This window comes from Eptesicus fuscus, chromosome 17, assembly GCF_027574615.1.
Source record: "Eptesicus fuscus isolate TK198812 chromosome 17, DD_ASM_mEF_20220401, whole genome shotgun sequence".
NCBI lineage: Eukaryota > Metazoa > Chordata > Mammalia > Chiroptera > Vespertilionidae > Eptesicus > Eptesicus fuscus.
The window spans coordinates 36,188,460-36,203,965 of record NC_072489.1 but is presented as its reverse complement, the minus strand read 5'-3'; the positions used below and the strand labels follow the sequence as shown (position 1 = coordinate 36,203,965).

The following is a 15,506-nucleotide window of genomic DNA, read 5'->3' as shown; positions in this document are numbered from 1 at the left end:
ACATAGTGAAGGCACAGAATCATGCATGGGAATAGCACATACCAACTTAGGCAGAGGTACCTCTGCAGAGGGAAGGAGGAGATGTGAGTGCAGGGGATGTTAGCTGGTTTTATCTTTTTGTCTGTCTTTTGTTGTGAGTGACTTAAAGTAAATATGGAAAAATGTTAACAGCTGTTAACCTGATGGTAGGCATATGGTTGTTTTTTTTATTTTCTTCATCTTTCTATATGTTTGAAATATTTCTTAATTTTAAAAATTAAAATACAGAAACATTTTTTTTTAAAGAGCTGAAAAACAATTCAAGTATTTTCCCTCTGATCTTCTTCAATGCAGTAAACACTGTGCAACTCTCATGCGCCAGGTATGGGAGAGCTAGTTGTCAGAGATGTTGTCCCAAATTCAAGGCCTACATTTCCTAAAGGGGAGGAAGATAACAATTATCCCTTATCCTTTTTGGTAGCTGCCAATGACAAAAACAAGCTGCAGTTTTTCATTTGAGCTAAATATAAAGGCAACAAGGAAAGACCCATGTGAAGGGCTTTCCTCAGGGCCACATGCTTGGCTGTCATGCCCACAAATGGCAGTCACAAGTTCCCTTTGACTGCCAAGAGGTCATTGGATGGTGGTGCCGATCTTTGTGCCTGTGGCATCACCAGGGCTGCTGGACTCTAGACCATTTCACAGACTGTGTCTGCAGAGGCCATGCTCTCCCCAGTCCACCTGGATAATTGGCTTATTGGGATAGAAAGATTAAAAAAAGGAGCTCACACCCAGCCGGCATGGCTCAGTGGTTGAGTGTTGACCTATGAACCAGTGTGGGGCCGTGCAGGAGGCAGCCAATCAATGCTCTTCTTTCTCATCATTGATCTTTCTATCTTTCTCTCCCTCTCTGAAATCCATAAAAATGTTTTGCTTTGTTTTGTTTTTTCAAAAAAGGAGCTCACTATAGAGAAAGTGGTTGCCAAGGGTTGGGGCTGGGGAGGGTGCATAGGCAAAGCACAGAGGGATTTTAGGGCACTGAACCAACTCTGTATGGTACCACGATGCTGGATACGTGGCATCATACATCTATCCAAAGCCATAAAATGTACCAGAGTGAACCCTAATATAAACTATGGACTTTGGTTAATTATGATGTAACAATGTAGGTTCATCAATTGTAACAAATGTACCACTCTGGTGGGGGGTGTTAATAATGAGGGAGTCTATGCATGTGTGGGGATGGGAGTATATGGGAAATTGCTGTACCTTTCTCTCAATTTTGCTGTGAACCTAATACGTACTGCTTTACAAAAATAAGTCTTTTTAAAAAAGAGTACAGAGTCTAGTGGGGAAGACAAATATGAAGATCAAGACATATGGCCCATAAAAGGGGTAGAAACAATATGCTAAAAGATTTGGGGATGTAAGAAGAAATGAGATTTTAGAGAATTTCTTGGAATCAACAGAATTTCAGATCAGTCTTATTTCTAGTCAATGAGTATGTGCCATTCAAATCCCTATCTGAAGGGTAATATGGTATCATCCCAAATTGCTATTGGCAGAGGATGCTTTATGGAGTTGACATAGGAATCTATCCATTAGGCTTAAACCCTATTCCACTCCCCTCCTTACCCATTCATCCCCAGGTCATTGCATGCCTGAGAATGCTACTCAGCATAGACCATATGCCACCATGGTGACTGCAGACAGAATATGGTGAATTAGAGGTGTGGAAAGGAAGAAAAAGAAAGAGACAGGAGAGGCAAAGAGTAAGTTCTGGTAGTAGCAGGTAACATGCAAAAATAACTGGTGTTCATCATAAAGGCCTGAATCAAGAAGTAGGTTTCCACCCTAACTCGTTTGGCTCAGTGGATAGAGCATAGGCCTGCAGACTGAAGGGTCCCAGGTTCGATTCCAGTCAAGGGCAAGTACCTTGGTTGTGGGCACATCCCCAGTAGGGAGTGTGCAGGAGGCAGCTGATTGATGTTTCTCTCTCATCAATGTTTCTAACTCTCTATTTCTCTCCCTTCCTCTCTGTAAAAAAAATCAATAAAATGCATATTTAAAAAAAAAAAAAGAAGAAGAAGAAGAAGAAGTAGGTTTCCCAGCTGAGACCAGGCTACATACAGCAAACGGATGGCAAAAAAAGACCTGGAGGCCTCCTCACTTTTAGGTAAACATAAACTACAAATTGAAAGCAGAATATACTAGTGTGTCCCCCAGAGTTTGCTTATGATTCTGTGGTAGGCTAAATAATGGCCTCCAGATAGATCCCTGCCTAATCCCAGAATCTGTGAATGTGGCTTTTTATGGCCAAAGAGAATACCGGTGTGTGATTAAGTTAAAGCTCTTGAGATGGGGAAATCATCTTGGATTATCCAGCTGCACCCTCGGTGCAATCGTGTGAGGAGGCAGGGAGAGATTGGACACAGAAGAAGGTACTGGGAGCACTGAAGCAAGAGGCTATATTGCTGGCTTTTAAAATTGAGTCAAGGCCGCTGGCCAACAAATGCAAAGAATTCAGCTCTAAAAGCTGGAAAATGTAAGAAGCTGGATTCTCCCCTGGAGCCTCCAAAGGAAGGAGTCAGGCCTGCCAAAACCTTGACCCAGTGAAACTGACTTTGGGCTTCTGATCCATCAAGTTTGTTGTCATTTGTGACAGCAGCATAGGAAATACAGATTTGTTTATTGTTTCCTATGACTGCTGTCACAAATGACAACAAAACCATCATGGTCAAAGAAGACTTCTATCTTTGGTCTATCTTGATCAAAGAAGACTTGTAGGCATTTTGATATGGAGAAGTTGATATCCATTGGGTAACAAGAGTCAACATTCTGCCCCGAAAGAAGCCAGGGGCAAGGGGAGTGATATTCTGGGGCAAAGATTTGCATGTAGGTAGTTACCTGGGAGTGCTCTGGGGAAGATTGCTGTGCAGGGTGAGAGAAGGAGGCTTGGGCAGAGGATGAAATTGTACTTCGATGCAGTAGCACAGAAGCCCCAGCAACCCCACAGGGAGCTCTGGATTTGGGGTGGCCCTGCAAAGATGTCCTGAATTGAGCAAGGGGGGCAATCCTTTGTACCCCCACCTTGACCAGTCATCAGATACAGGCTGTTCCCAAGGAAGGAGTAGTAATCTTGAGTGAATCAACAGCCTTTATCAAAAGGCAGTCCCTGGGGAAGGTCTCAGCTATGGGCCATCAGCGTGCAGCACTCCCGGCAGCGGGGAGGGTGTGTGCCTTGGTCCTGAGGCAGGGGTCTGAGCAGCACCCAGTCTCTGCTATGCCCTGGGAGCAGCCCCAACGCAATTGTATCTGATTAAGTTCCTGGTAAAGAGATGGAAGGGAAAGTTTCTTGCTGACCTGCTCTCTGGCCATTCTTTTGGAGGCACAGTCCAAATCCTGCATCTGTGGGATTCTTTTAGCAGCTCGGGGACACCTTGGGCAGAGGCTGAAATAACTGAGTGGTTTGGTCTTGGACTGAGGTTTGAAAATAAACCTCCCAATGGAGTATTTGGAAAGCCTTCTGAGAAAGCCCCTGAATAAATACCCATAGCCCCTTTGTGCCATCAGTCAGAATTGTTTGGTCTGGATTTCTGGAACTTGCACTGTGCCCTGGCTGATAAATAAAGCCATGTGGAAAGCACAGGGAGCCCAGAGCCAAACCCTGTCCCCACCATCACACCACACCAAGCACCAGCCAACTCTGGCTTCACACTCCAATGCCAAGGTTCTAGGGCGAAGCAGAGCTGAAGTTGATTTTCAAAGAGGTGCACCCTGGAGAGACTCACTGTCGGAAGAACAATCTTAAATAAGCCAGAGGCCTTTGATTTCAGCCTTTTGCCGTTCCACATTCTACTAACAGGCCCTACTGCACTCTCTGCCTACGTACTGCACTGCGTGTAACTTAGTGGTACTTTAGTGACTTGGACCCACTCAGGGGCTCAGAGGTGTCCCTGTGAACTGACTGTGGGCCTGAAGGGCTGGAGTCTTGTTTTACTTCTGACAGCTATCAACAGTGTGACCTTGGGCAAGGCACTGCCTCTGAGCCTGCCTTCCTCCCCTGGAGGACGGGACTGCATAAAATGACCTCTAAGATCCCGTCTCCTCTTCATGCTTAAGGAAATCTGTGGTCCTTCTATGGGCATGGAGATTGCAGAGAAGGACATGCATTTGTACAGATGCTGGCACATCCTAAAATCTGCTTTGTTGGGAACAAATTCCTGCCATCAGATTTCTTTCAAATGGATGAATATATGAATATATCATGCTTATTTGCATTGGCTGTGTTCCTTAAAATCAGCAGCTTGATATTCATTTGTTCACTAGAATAGACCCCTTTCATCAGCCTGTGAATTTTCCAGGGGCTTGCACAGAGTGGTCATTACATATTTTTTAAACCCAGAGCATTATTTTAGAAGTTTAGTGGAATGATAGAATGGAAAGCCTTCTAACTTACGGGACAGAATGCTTGCATGGCAATCTGTGCCAACTACTCACCTTGTGACACTGGCAAGCCATTTAATCCCATTGAGCTGCTGATAGGCACGCTGGTCAAGGTCAACCTTGCCTACCAAGTAGAAATTGCGAATATCAAATGAAATGGAACTCATCAGAGAACTCTGGAATGTGAAAAGCTTATCAAAATGAAAGCAGTTGTTACTACTTTAACGCCTTCAAAGCCACACAAGGGGAGTCTATCCCATCACATCTGCTTGGGAAAAGCCTTGCCTTTTCAAAGCTGAGGCCTTTGTCAGAATACAAAGAGAGTGAGGACAGAGATTTATTTTGTCAGCCTCTGAGGTTCCCAAGAGAATGGCTTTCAGCAGTAAAAGGTACCTGAACAGTTTGTGAGGTTGCCTGCTCTTAGCAATCACGACTGGTAGAGAAGGAACTAGCCCAGGATCTACCCAAGGACTGATGCTCACACTGGGCCCTACAACAGCAAGGGGCAATTGCTAAGGCAACCCACGCACTCAGCTCTTGCTTCGGCATTAGAACAGACAGTTCTGTTAACTCCCTCAGAGCACACGTTAGTCACGTGTCTCTTCTGGTTCCAAGGACAACTGCAAATGTGAACAGTTCACAAATGTGAACAAAATCACAATTCTGAGGACTTTAAAAATTATTTTTAAAAATATATATATTTTATTGATTTTTTACAGAGAGGAAGGGAGAGGGATAGAGAGCTAAAAACATCAATGAGAGAGAAACATCAATCAGCTGCCTCTTGCACACCTCCTACTAGGGATGTGCCCGCAACCAAGGTACATGCCCTTGACCGGAATCGAACCTAGTACCTCTCAGTCCGCAGGCCGACGCTCTATCCACTGAGCCAAACCGGTTAGGGCAAGAATTTTTTTTTTAATGGATTTCAGAGAGGAAGGGAGAGGGAGAGAGAAGTAGAAACATCAATGATGAGAATCATTGACTGGCTGCCTCCTGCACGCCCACTACTGAGGATCGAGCCCACAACCTGGGCATGTGCCCTGACCGGGAATCAAACCTTGACCTCCTGGTTCTTAGGTTGATGATCAACCACTGAGCCACGCCAGCCGTGCTCTGAGGACTTTTTGATTTCTACTGTTCAAACCTTATTCCTTCTAGACTCTAGCAAGCCCGCAGAACAACACCTCACCTGTTCTCTTCCCCACCCTGGGTCTCTGAGAAAAGCCCTTCAAATGCAAGGCAAAACCCTACAGAAAGGTATCACTGCCATAAATGCAGAATGCTCCTGTTTTTAGATTTTTAAAACATCTCGAATCCCACTGCTTTTCAAGATTATTGAGAAAACATCATAGCGAACTAATTGACAGCCTATTTCCTCTTCTTGCTGCCAGCTTAAAAGAACCCAGACAAAGCAACAGTGAAGGAAATTGAAACTGTGCCAAGATTAGGATGGCTTGCAAAAGCTCCGCTTTTATTTGCCTATTTACTGAGTCTCCATTCTCCTCTTTCTACTTTTGGGAAAAAGGGATGCTCTGAGCTGGTGTCTGAGTAGGAACAGGTGTGGCAGATCTGGAGGGGCCAGGCTGAGGTGGGCCAAAGCAGCATGGTTTGGCAGGGGGCCTTGCTCACTGAGAGGAAACTCCGGGGGGGTGGGGCCTGTTGTTATAGAAACCTGAATCTTCCTGGGCCCACACAGGTAGAGGCAATAGGTTGTCAGGAAGAGAGCAGGTCGTAAGACCTGCAACAGTGCCGTGGGATTCAGCGCGGGCGACACAGGTCCACACACAGTGCAGCTGAGCGTGACAGCCGAGCACAGAAGAGGGGTCAGCGTCCTTCTGCTCAGCGTCGAAGCCCTGTCTGTCCTTCCTCCAGGCAGATGTAGGCTAGCAGGTGCTCCTGCTCTCTCCTCAGCAAAGCAGAACTTTGCAGGTGCTTGCGATTACAGAGCCAGAAAGGGTTAGGTCTTCTGGCAGGTCCCTAATGTCAGTGACTTGTGGGATCCCATTTCACTTCAGCCAATTAACTAGAGTTTCATATAACGTAAAGTAAAACATGGATCCACTGGAGTTGCCTTCCTCTCTGAATTTCACAAACACAGACACGCACACACACTCACACGGAGTAACACAAACACATATAACAGCCTTTAAAATAGCTGGGCTGCCTTTGCTATGACTGTTTTCTAACTTCCCTGAGGTTTGTCATGATGTATGGCTTCAAAATAACCCTGCCAGGGACCCCGAGGTCGACACTTGCTCATCCACTGGTTTTTCCCAGAATATAAGCAAAATATGTTGCAAAATAGCCAGGAAGGGGCCTGTCCAGAGTATCCATTCTTAAGGTGAACCCATTTCTGCCCTGTACCCCTGACCAAGCATCTTGACCTCAATTGTCAGTAAGACTCTTCCCACCCTGACCCCTAAAGTTGAAATACCCAATAGGATTCTTCAACCCAGGACTTTATAAAGACAACAAAAAGAGGCCAACTGAGAATGATTGCTTCCAACTATGAAACGCGAATTATCTACAGTTTGTTACACAGCTAACCTTAACACATTTTTATGTCCTGCAAGCCATAAATAATACCATAGTTCTGGAATCAATTTCCACATCCTTTTTACCACAGATTTGTCTCTAGGCGAAGGTCTCTCCAATCCTGTCCAGGTTTTTTCTGCTTTCACTGCCCCAGTACTCCTCTATTTGCTGCCCTTTTCTGTGTGCCTTACCATTTATTTGTATTTATTTTTTTAAAAAACATTTTTATTGATTTCAGAGAGGAAAGAAGAGGGTGAGAGAGATCAAAAAAAACACACACACACATCAATGATGAGAGAGAATTATCGATCGGCTGCCTCCTGCACATCCCACACAGGGGATCGAACCCACAACTGGATGGGGAATCGAACTGTGACCTCCTGGAGCATAGGTCGATGCTCAATCACTGAGCCACGCTGACCAGACGAACCTCACCATTTAAATTCTGAGCATGTGTATGTTACACAGTCTACATTAAGGTGGGTACTATCAGAAGAAGGCTAATCCTTTGGCTGGTAAATAGTGGGTGATTTTAGAGGATTGCAGAGGAAACGGAGGGCAGGCTGAAATGGAAACTCATTTTTCCTTCCCTCCACCTCCACGTGTTCTCATTCTGCTGCATCCCTCTACCCCCTTCATCCATGGGACCAGAACTCACACTCCTCCAACCTCCACCTTCCACCTTCCACCTTCCACCCTGGAAGGTCAGAGCGAACTGGCCAGAGACAGAACTGGGAAGAGGAGAGTATCCCCAGGAGAGGATGTGGGTGCCAGCAGGAGGTAAGGACTTGCTCCTCCATGTGTCCTTCAGGTCCAGGCATCTGAAAAACTACCCCTTCACCTCTGTCCCACCCGCTGCTTGTTCTGTTCCAGGTCTTTGAAACAACTAACTGAACTTTTTAGAAAAGAACCACATGGCTTCGCCAGTGCCCAACACGTATTTGTTTGGGGAAAGCAGGACATCTATTGAGCATCAGCAGCTCCCTCCCTGTCTTCGTGGGCCACCGGAAAGCCAGAATTGGCTTTTTCTCTCTAGACAGACTCTGCCCCCAACAATCTCTACCCCCACAAGGTTTCCTAGAATCACCCATTGTAAAAGAGAAGAGGAAAGACCTGCCCAGTAAATTAGCGGCTTATCTACCTATCTGGTCCCCATAGTGATTGAACCTTCCTGAAGGAAAAGCTTCTTCCTTATTTGTCCTTTTCCTTCCCCCCCACCAAAGTAACCAGACTCAGTGTCCTGCCCAGGGTGAAACTTTAATAAGCGATTATTAATATTTTCGCCTAAATCAAGAAAACGATAAACAGGTACTGAGCACAGGCTTCCAGCTCAGCCCTGTGCTAACAGTGGTAGAGGAGACAGGACAAGAACGGTAGGTGAGAAACAGGGCCTCCAAAGAGTTAAGGAAGTATGACAAATCAGAGAGACAGGAAAAGACAGCTAACAATTCAAGTCTTTACAATGAGAAGAACTTGGAGAGGTTAAATGCATTCCCAAGGGCACATAGCTGGCAAGTGATGGAATCGGCATTCTAGCCCTAACACATCAAAGCATTTAGCCAGCGGAGGCAGAGGAAAGGAATTCCGTGCCATTCATCAAATTCCAGGCTCCAGGAAAAAGGTTTCTGAAAAATTAGTGTCAAAGCCTGGACTAGGAGCTGAGCCTCTAACTTTTGGCTCAAATTATCGTGAGGTCTGGAAGTTATTTCCACCCCCACCCCCGGCCAAAAAAAGGTTCACTTTTTCTTATTGCAAGCTAACGCTCTCTCAGATCTTAACGTGGTTAACAGGTTCTGACACTGTCATTATTTCCAGCCAACCCTTTTGAATGGTATCTTGAAGTCAACAGGTCAATTGTCTCCAGAATCATGAACTAGGGGTGAGGGAGGCTTCACACCTTGTTTAGATCTTTCAGGAAACTAACAGTTTTCAATCAGCACTCTCTCCCACTCAGTGCTTGACCATTTTTTTTTTCTTTCCGGTGATCCTGCGGAACCCCAAATTTAGGCTTCTTAGGCACCCCATGGCAGTAAAGGCCATTAAAACTAGAAACACAAATATCTAAAACCCAAGACTCAGTTTTATTTGAAAAAGTCTCCCTGAGATATGTGCACTTTGTAGCAGACTTTTTCAGCTGTTTGTCAACCCTGCCCACACCTCCTCCTCAGGAAGAGGGAAGGCAATGTGCAGAAAGAAGCTGAGATAAGACCCTGTGCCCGGAGAGCTGGCGAGGGCTGCCCCGGTTCCTCGTGGCCTCCAGCCCCTGGAGCCAGTCCCCCCGGGGCCTACTGCACTGCCTGCCCTGGGGTTCCGGGAGAGCTTCATGTGTCCTGGCAAAAACACCACCTTTTAGTCCTATGATCATTTTAATGGTCCTGGACAAAGACACTCTTGCTCACTCCTTATCCATTTGTCACTGGACTCCTGTAGTACCTTCCGTGAGTTTTGACATTTTTTTGCCGTGCCTCTCTAGTTTTATGGGTTTACTCACCTGTTTGAAAGTTACTTGAGTTTGCTTTTTATTTAATCAGGACCAGCTAACTCACATGGAATATAACAGCAAGCCAAAGAGTAAGTCAGGGATATTTGAGATAGGAAAAGATTATCGTGGGTTATAAATCTGAATTCTATCTTTAGTCACAAATTGTGAAGGGGATTTCCACATAGCTAAAATAAAATTACTCGTTTCCTTTATTTATACAACATCAGCAAATTCCACCATCTTAACTCTTAAAAATCTGAACTGGGAAAACCATGGAGACGAATTCAACTCTAATTTTGCAAATCAGGAAACCTAGTCTCAAAGAGGCTAAACGTCCCCTTAGGCTGCTTAGCCCAGAAAAAGTTATCTTAGGCCAGAATCTCCATCCCTGGCCTTGACCCCAGTGGGAAATTTCCTAATTTTCCCGGGCAAGCGGCTTCCATCTCTGATGCAAGTCTTTCTGGGCAGAGTAGGGTGTCTGCATTACAACAACTTAACCTGTACTCAGGTAAAGGGATGTTGTGAAGTACTGCCTGAGGTTCTTTTCCTGCCCTGACTTTGCTTTATAAGGCAAAGATAAAGCACTAGTGAGATGTTAATGAGTTCTCCCAGCTGCTCAGCATTCAATGAAAGCCGCACTCTGGCTATCGAACTTCCCTCTCACCTGCTATCACTTACCACCCACCACCAGGTGCAAGCAAGGCCTCCCTGGGGCCTGAGAGACATAGAACTGAAAGCTGGAAAAAGCTTGTCTTTGGAGAAATCTATCATTTTCTCTCTTTTTTTAAAAAAATAATAAATTTTTATTGATTTCAGAGAGGAAAGAGAGGGAGAGAGAGAGAAACATCAATGATGAGAGAATCATTGACTGGCTGCCTCCTGCACATCCCACACTGGGGATCGAGCCCTCAACCTGGGTATATTCCGCCACCAGGGTTGCCCCAACCATTCTGAGTTGTCTTATGGGGTCTTTCATCTCCCTGCTCCAAATTCCAATACCAGAGAAGTGAAAATGCAGACAATTCTCTGCTGGCCGCCCTGCCCCATTCCAGGCAACCAGAGCCCCTAGAGTAGCCTGGGCTGAAGAGAACACAAGATGGGCATTTTTAAATGAATAGGTATGACTAGGTCTAACTTTCAAGGACCTATGAGGTTGTTTGAATAACTGAAACCGGGAGGTTCTTACCTGGCTGGAAAGGAGGACTGGAAGTGTCAACAAAAGCTTGCTGCCACTGATCTAATATCGACAGGAACCCCCCATCTGGGGTGCAGCAGAGAAAGGAGAGGCTTGATTCTGGTGAACAGTTTGGAAAACGGAACAGCAGCCACCAGGGAAACTGAAAGCGAACTCCTGAGACGACGACAACCGAGGAGCCGGATTTTTTAAGAGAATGGCTCTGTCCTAGTCCCTGATTGGTCCACTTTTATGCAAATGAAGAGTCCAAATTTCTACAGTCTGATTGATCCAAATAACACTGTCTCGATGGGTTGGAATCCTGTGTCCTGATTGGTTATTATGGAGCTGCTCTGATTGGTCAGTAAAGATGCAAATGAGGCTATAGCTACGCAGCTCCAATTGGACCTGGCAGGTCTCAGCTCATTGGTTGAAATATAATACCAGGAACATCTTTATAAGGGTCGATTCCGCGGCAGGAACACAGTGCAGGAGGCCGGCAGCTCAGTCCATCCATGGCTTTTCCCTGAAATGCAGAGTGCCTGAGAGGCCTCTGTTGGCAATGGCTGCTAGACTCTAGTTATAAATTTGTGCCCAGTTATCCACGAGGAGTTCTTCTTGGCAGGTATATTCCTTCTTGAGGTCCACAGAAGGAGCTGCCATTTTCCCAGTGCGCGTCATGGGCTTTGCTCTGCGCTAAGTACTTCATATGCTGCAGCAGTTATAGTGGGCTGTGGATTGGTGGGCGAAGAAAAACTAGGCTCAAACCCGCTATATGCTGCTATTACGTGCCTGGTTTACTTAGCCAAGGACCCAGAAACGTTCAGAAGCAGGGAGCTGAGCGCCACAGGCTAAGAGCAGATGCAGATTATAGAGATAGATTTGCTCCTGACCTCCAGCGTCCTTAACAAGGGGTTGGAGCTTCTGGCAACGGTATCCATACAAAGCAAAGTCTTAACAGATTTGCAAATCTCACTGCTTGCTCTGCTATTGCCTTTCTATACCTGGGGTCATGTTCCTAACCTGGAAAAACTGGCACTTACACCTGTATGCTTATATTTAAGAAAATGTTTACAAGTATTAAGATTATCCTGGTTCTTGGACTAAACTTGCTCGCAGCCAGGCCACATTATCATCCATGGGAGAAAAACATTGTGATATTGTGATTTATAATAAGAAATATATATTTGGTCTTCGTTCTCATTCCTGGCACAGAGCTCCTAAAATTTTTGAAAAGTCTTAAGTGATAAAGATGTCTTTTAAAAATATATATATATTTTTTTATTTCAAAGAGAGGAAGGGAGGATGGGAAAGATATAGAAACATCAATGGTAAGTGAGAACCATTGATTGGCTGCCGCCTGCACGCCCCCTACTGGGGTTGGATCCCCAACCTGGGCATGTGCTCTGCCCGGAACTTGAACTGTGACCTCCTGTCCTGGTTCATGGGTCCATGTTCAACCACGGAGCCACACCAACGGGCAAAGATGTCTTGATAATCATAACAAACCCCTTTCAACTATACCTGAGTTTATGTTAATAAGGTGACTTTTGGAAAGCACCTAAGGATGGGGGCTGGTTGCCAGGAAAACCAATTTGTGATTAGAAGGTTGGAACTTTCATTCCCACCTTCGCTGACCTCCAGAGAGGAGAGAGGAACTGGAGGTCTCATCAATCACCAATGGCCAATCACTTAGTCAGCTGTGCCTATGTAATGAAGCCTCCATAGCAAACCCCAAAGGACAGGGTTGGAAGAATTGAGTTAATTGCTTCCTGTAAACAGGGAGAAACTCATGCTGGGCTGCCTTGGGGTCCTCCATAGAGCCTCAGTAATGGTGAACATGTGGAGAGGCAGGAAGAGGGGTGCACTCAGAGAGAGCATGGAAACTCTACACCTCTTCCCACATACCTTACTCTATGCATCTCTCCCACCTGCCTGTTATATCTATATATATATAAAAGCCTAATATGCTAAGTGTCCGACGTTCAGTCAACCATCTGGTCAACCACTTGACCAGTTGCTATGACATGCACTGACCACCAGGGGGAAGACACTCTGACCAGTAGGTTAGCTTGCTGCTGGGGTCCAGCCGATTGGGACTGGGCAAGACAAGCTGGACATGCCCTGGAGCCCTCCCGCAGTAACTCCCCGGCCTCTAAAATATTTCTTCTAATTAATTTCCTTTCATTGTGCACAAATTCGTGCATCGGGCCTCTAGTCCTTTAATAATGAACCAGTAATCTCGTAAGTAAAAGGTTTCTCTGAGTTCTGTGAACCACTCTAGCAAATTAATCAAACCTAAAAAGGGGGTCTTGGAACCTCCGATCTACAACCAGTCAGTCAGAAGCACAGGTAACAACTTGGTGGGAAAGTGAGGGTATTCTGTAGGACTGAGCCCTTAACCTGTGGGATCTAATGCTATCTCCAGGTAGATAGTGTCAGAATTGAGTTAATTGCTCCCTGTAGACAGAGAGAAACTAGTGTTGGGCTGCCTTGGGGTCCTCCATAGAGCATCCTGCGCTATAAGTAGCAAAAGGCTAATGGTCCAGACACCTCTCTTTATAACCAGAGCCACCAATTTTTAAAGTCCCTCGTGTTCCCAGCACTATACTAGGCACCTGACAAAGATCTTCTTATTTGACCTTAACAATACCTTTGAGATAGAATCTATTGTTAAGTCTATTTTGTAGTCAGGGAGATGTTATTTAAGCTAGTCAGGTTTGGGGTGGTTTATTACACAGCAAGAGCTAACCTGGTACAATGTCTCCAAACCTACAGATTTATGCTCTTCTCTCCCTGCTCTATTGAACTCTTAACCTTAAATTGAAGACAGCTGAAGAGGGACTTCATGTGTCAGGTAAAGTTTGGATTAGGTAACTTTCAAACCACTCTTTCTGAAGTTTCTTAACCTGCAGAGTTTGTTTCTTCATCTTATAAAATCAAATAGCTTCTCCTAGGTCCTGCTATTAATCTGGCAAAAACATTTTCCTCAACCAACATCAATAACAAATAGTTTGCATTCATTTAGGCCGGAGAGCTGTGCACATCCATTGTCTTGTTTCAGGATCATGTCCCAGGAATCTCTCCTGTCACAACACAGACCAAAGGGCCATGATCACCTTGACACTTCACAGACCATCACCTGGACCCACTCCATTGATTGAACTTGATGAGCTCGAAGCAACAAGTAGTTTAGAATTTGTTGTAAAAATATATGTGCCAGGGAGAGGGATCTACACCCTGTGAATACTCAGATACTCTTCACATCAGTCAAGTTTTTGGGTCTAATGGTCGGATCATGCTGGGACCTACCCTTAAGATAAAGAACAAGTTGTGTGCTTTGCCTTCCTCCTCACTAAGGACAGGCACAGCACTAAGTGGGTTCCTTAGGGTGCTGAAGGTAACATGTACTCCACTTGGGAACTCTTCTCCAGCACATGTATTGAGTGATTCAGAAGGCTGCCAGATTTGAGTAGGACTCAGAGTAAGAGAAGCTCAGCAGATTCAGGCTGCAATACAAGTGTCCTGCCATTTGGTCACCATGATGCATCAGACTCAGCAATGCAAGATATAGCTACAGTAGATATCAATGCTGAGTAGAGTCTCCACCAGGCCCAATAAGCATGTCACAGCACAGAACCCAGGGTTTTGGAGTAAGGCCACATCATCTATGATAGAGAACAATTACCATTTGCAAAGTAGCATCTGGTATAGTACTGAACCCTCCTAGAGGTTGAGTGCCTGAGCATAAAATTACTAATCATGAGGTGAGTTTTATTAGATCCACCAAGTCACAAGGTCAGGCACTACATCATATGATGGAAATAGTACATTCAGAATTGAATCCAAGCACAAGTTTATGTAAACAGATAAAGAGATAACAGACTTTCATATCACCTCTCTCTGTTGTACCAATGCCGTGTGTGCTCAGGTCTCACCTATGGCTTCATGGGGAGCCTCCTGAAACCATCTGACAGAGGATGGGAGAACCCCAGCCTGGTCCACAGATGGGTGCTATCACATTTCAGAACCACTACACAGAGGTAGCCCTAAAGGACAGTGCTGAAGGAAAGTCCTCCCAGCTGGCAGGGCTTCCCACGGTGCACTTAGTCATTCATTTCTATAAAGCAAGCAATAACTTGAGGTACAGAGATGCACAAGAAGTGGAAAATGGTAGTGCCGGATGTTCAGGATCCTGGCAGAAGAAAGATTAGAAAGCCAGAAAAAAGGAAGTTTGGGAAAGAGGCAGGCAACATGATTGTCTCTTTGAAGTGGAGGCACTGAGCAGGCAGGCAGGTAAGTTGTCCTATGGATGTTAGCCACCTTTTCCTCTCAGTCACCCCAGTACTTAGACAATGGGTCCATGAGTGACCACTGTAGCAAGGATGGAAACTATAAACGGGCCCAAGATCATAAATGGCCTAAGATATAAATGGGCCTGAGATCAAGGCTCTTCCAGTTACTGCCACTCACAAATGCCCACCCTGACAGCTGCTGAGACTACCACTGAACACTTGATGTGGAGCTCTGTCTTGAGGAAACCAACTAACCACATAGTGGTGTGGAATCTTATATGATTACCAGATTTCTAGGAGTTACATTGAACCCCCTTCCACTCTGGATAGAGCAATGACTCATCCTTACCAGAATGGTACCTACTCCTCTGGGTATGGGTTTGCCTTCCCTGCCTGCGATGCCTCTTTCTGCACCACATCTGGTGCAGAAGTCTTATAGATGCCCATTTTATTGACACAATATTCACAAATAACCTTGTCTCAGATCAATGGAGCTATTTTACAGGGATGAGGAGGTGACATTTTGCATATAACTACTAGTATGGAACTCATTTGTCCTATTAGGTGCCAAATCTCCAGCCAGCATGTTAGA

The 15,506-nt window shown here is 45.3% G+C and overlaps 1 long non-coding RNA gene across 1 annotated transcript; it reads right to left on the bottom strand.

Moving 5' to 3' along the window:
• Positions 1 to 400: 400 nt before the first annotated feature.
• On the bottom strand, positions 401 to 10,646 carry LOC129152014 (uncharacterized). The gene is made up of 3 exons (XR_008558729.1): positions 10,632 to 10,646; positions 4,480 to 4,549; positions 401 to 415 (listed from the first exon to the last, which is right to left on the bottom strand). It is a non-coding gene; the product is annotated as an uncharacterized LOC129152014 (long non-coding RNA).
• Positions 10,647 to 15,506: the final 4,860 nt, after the last annotated feature.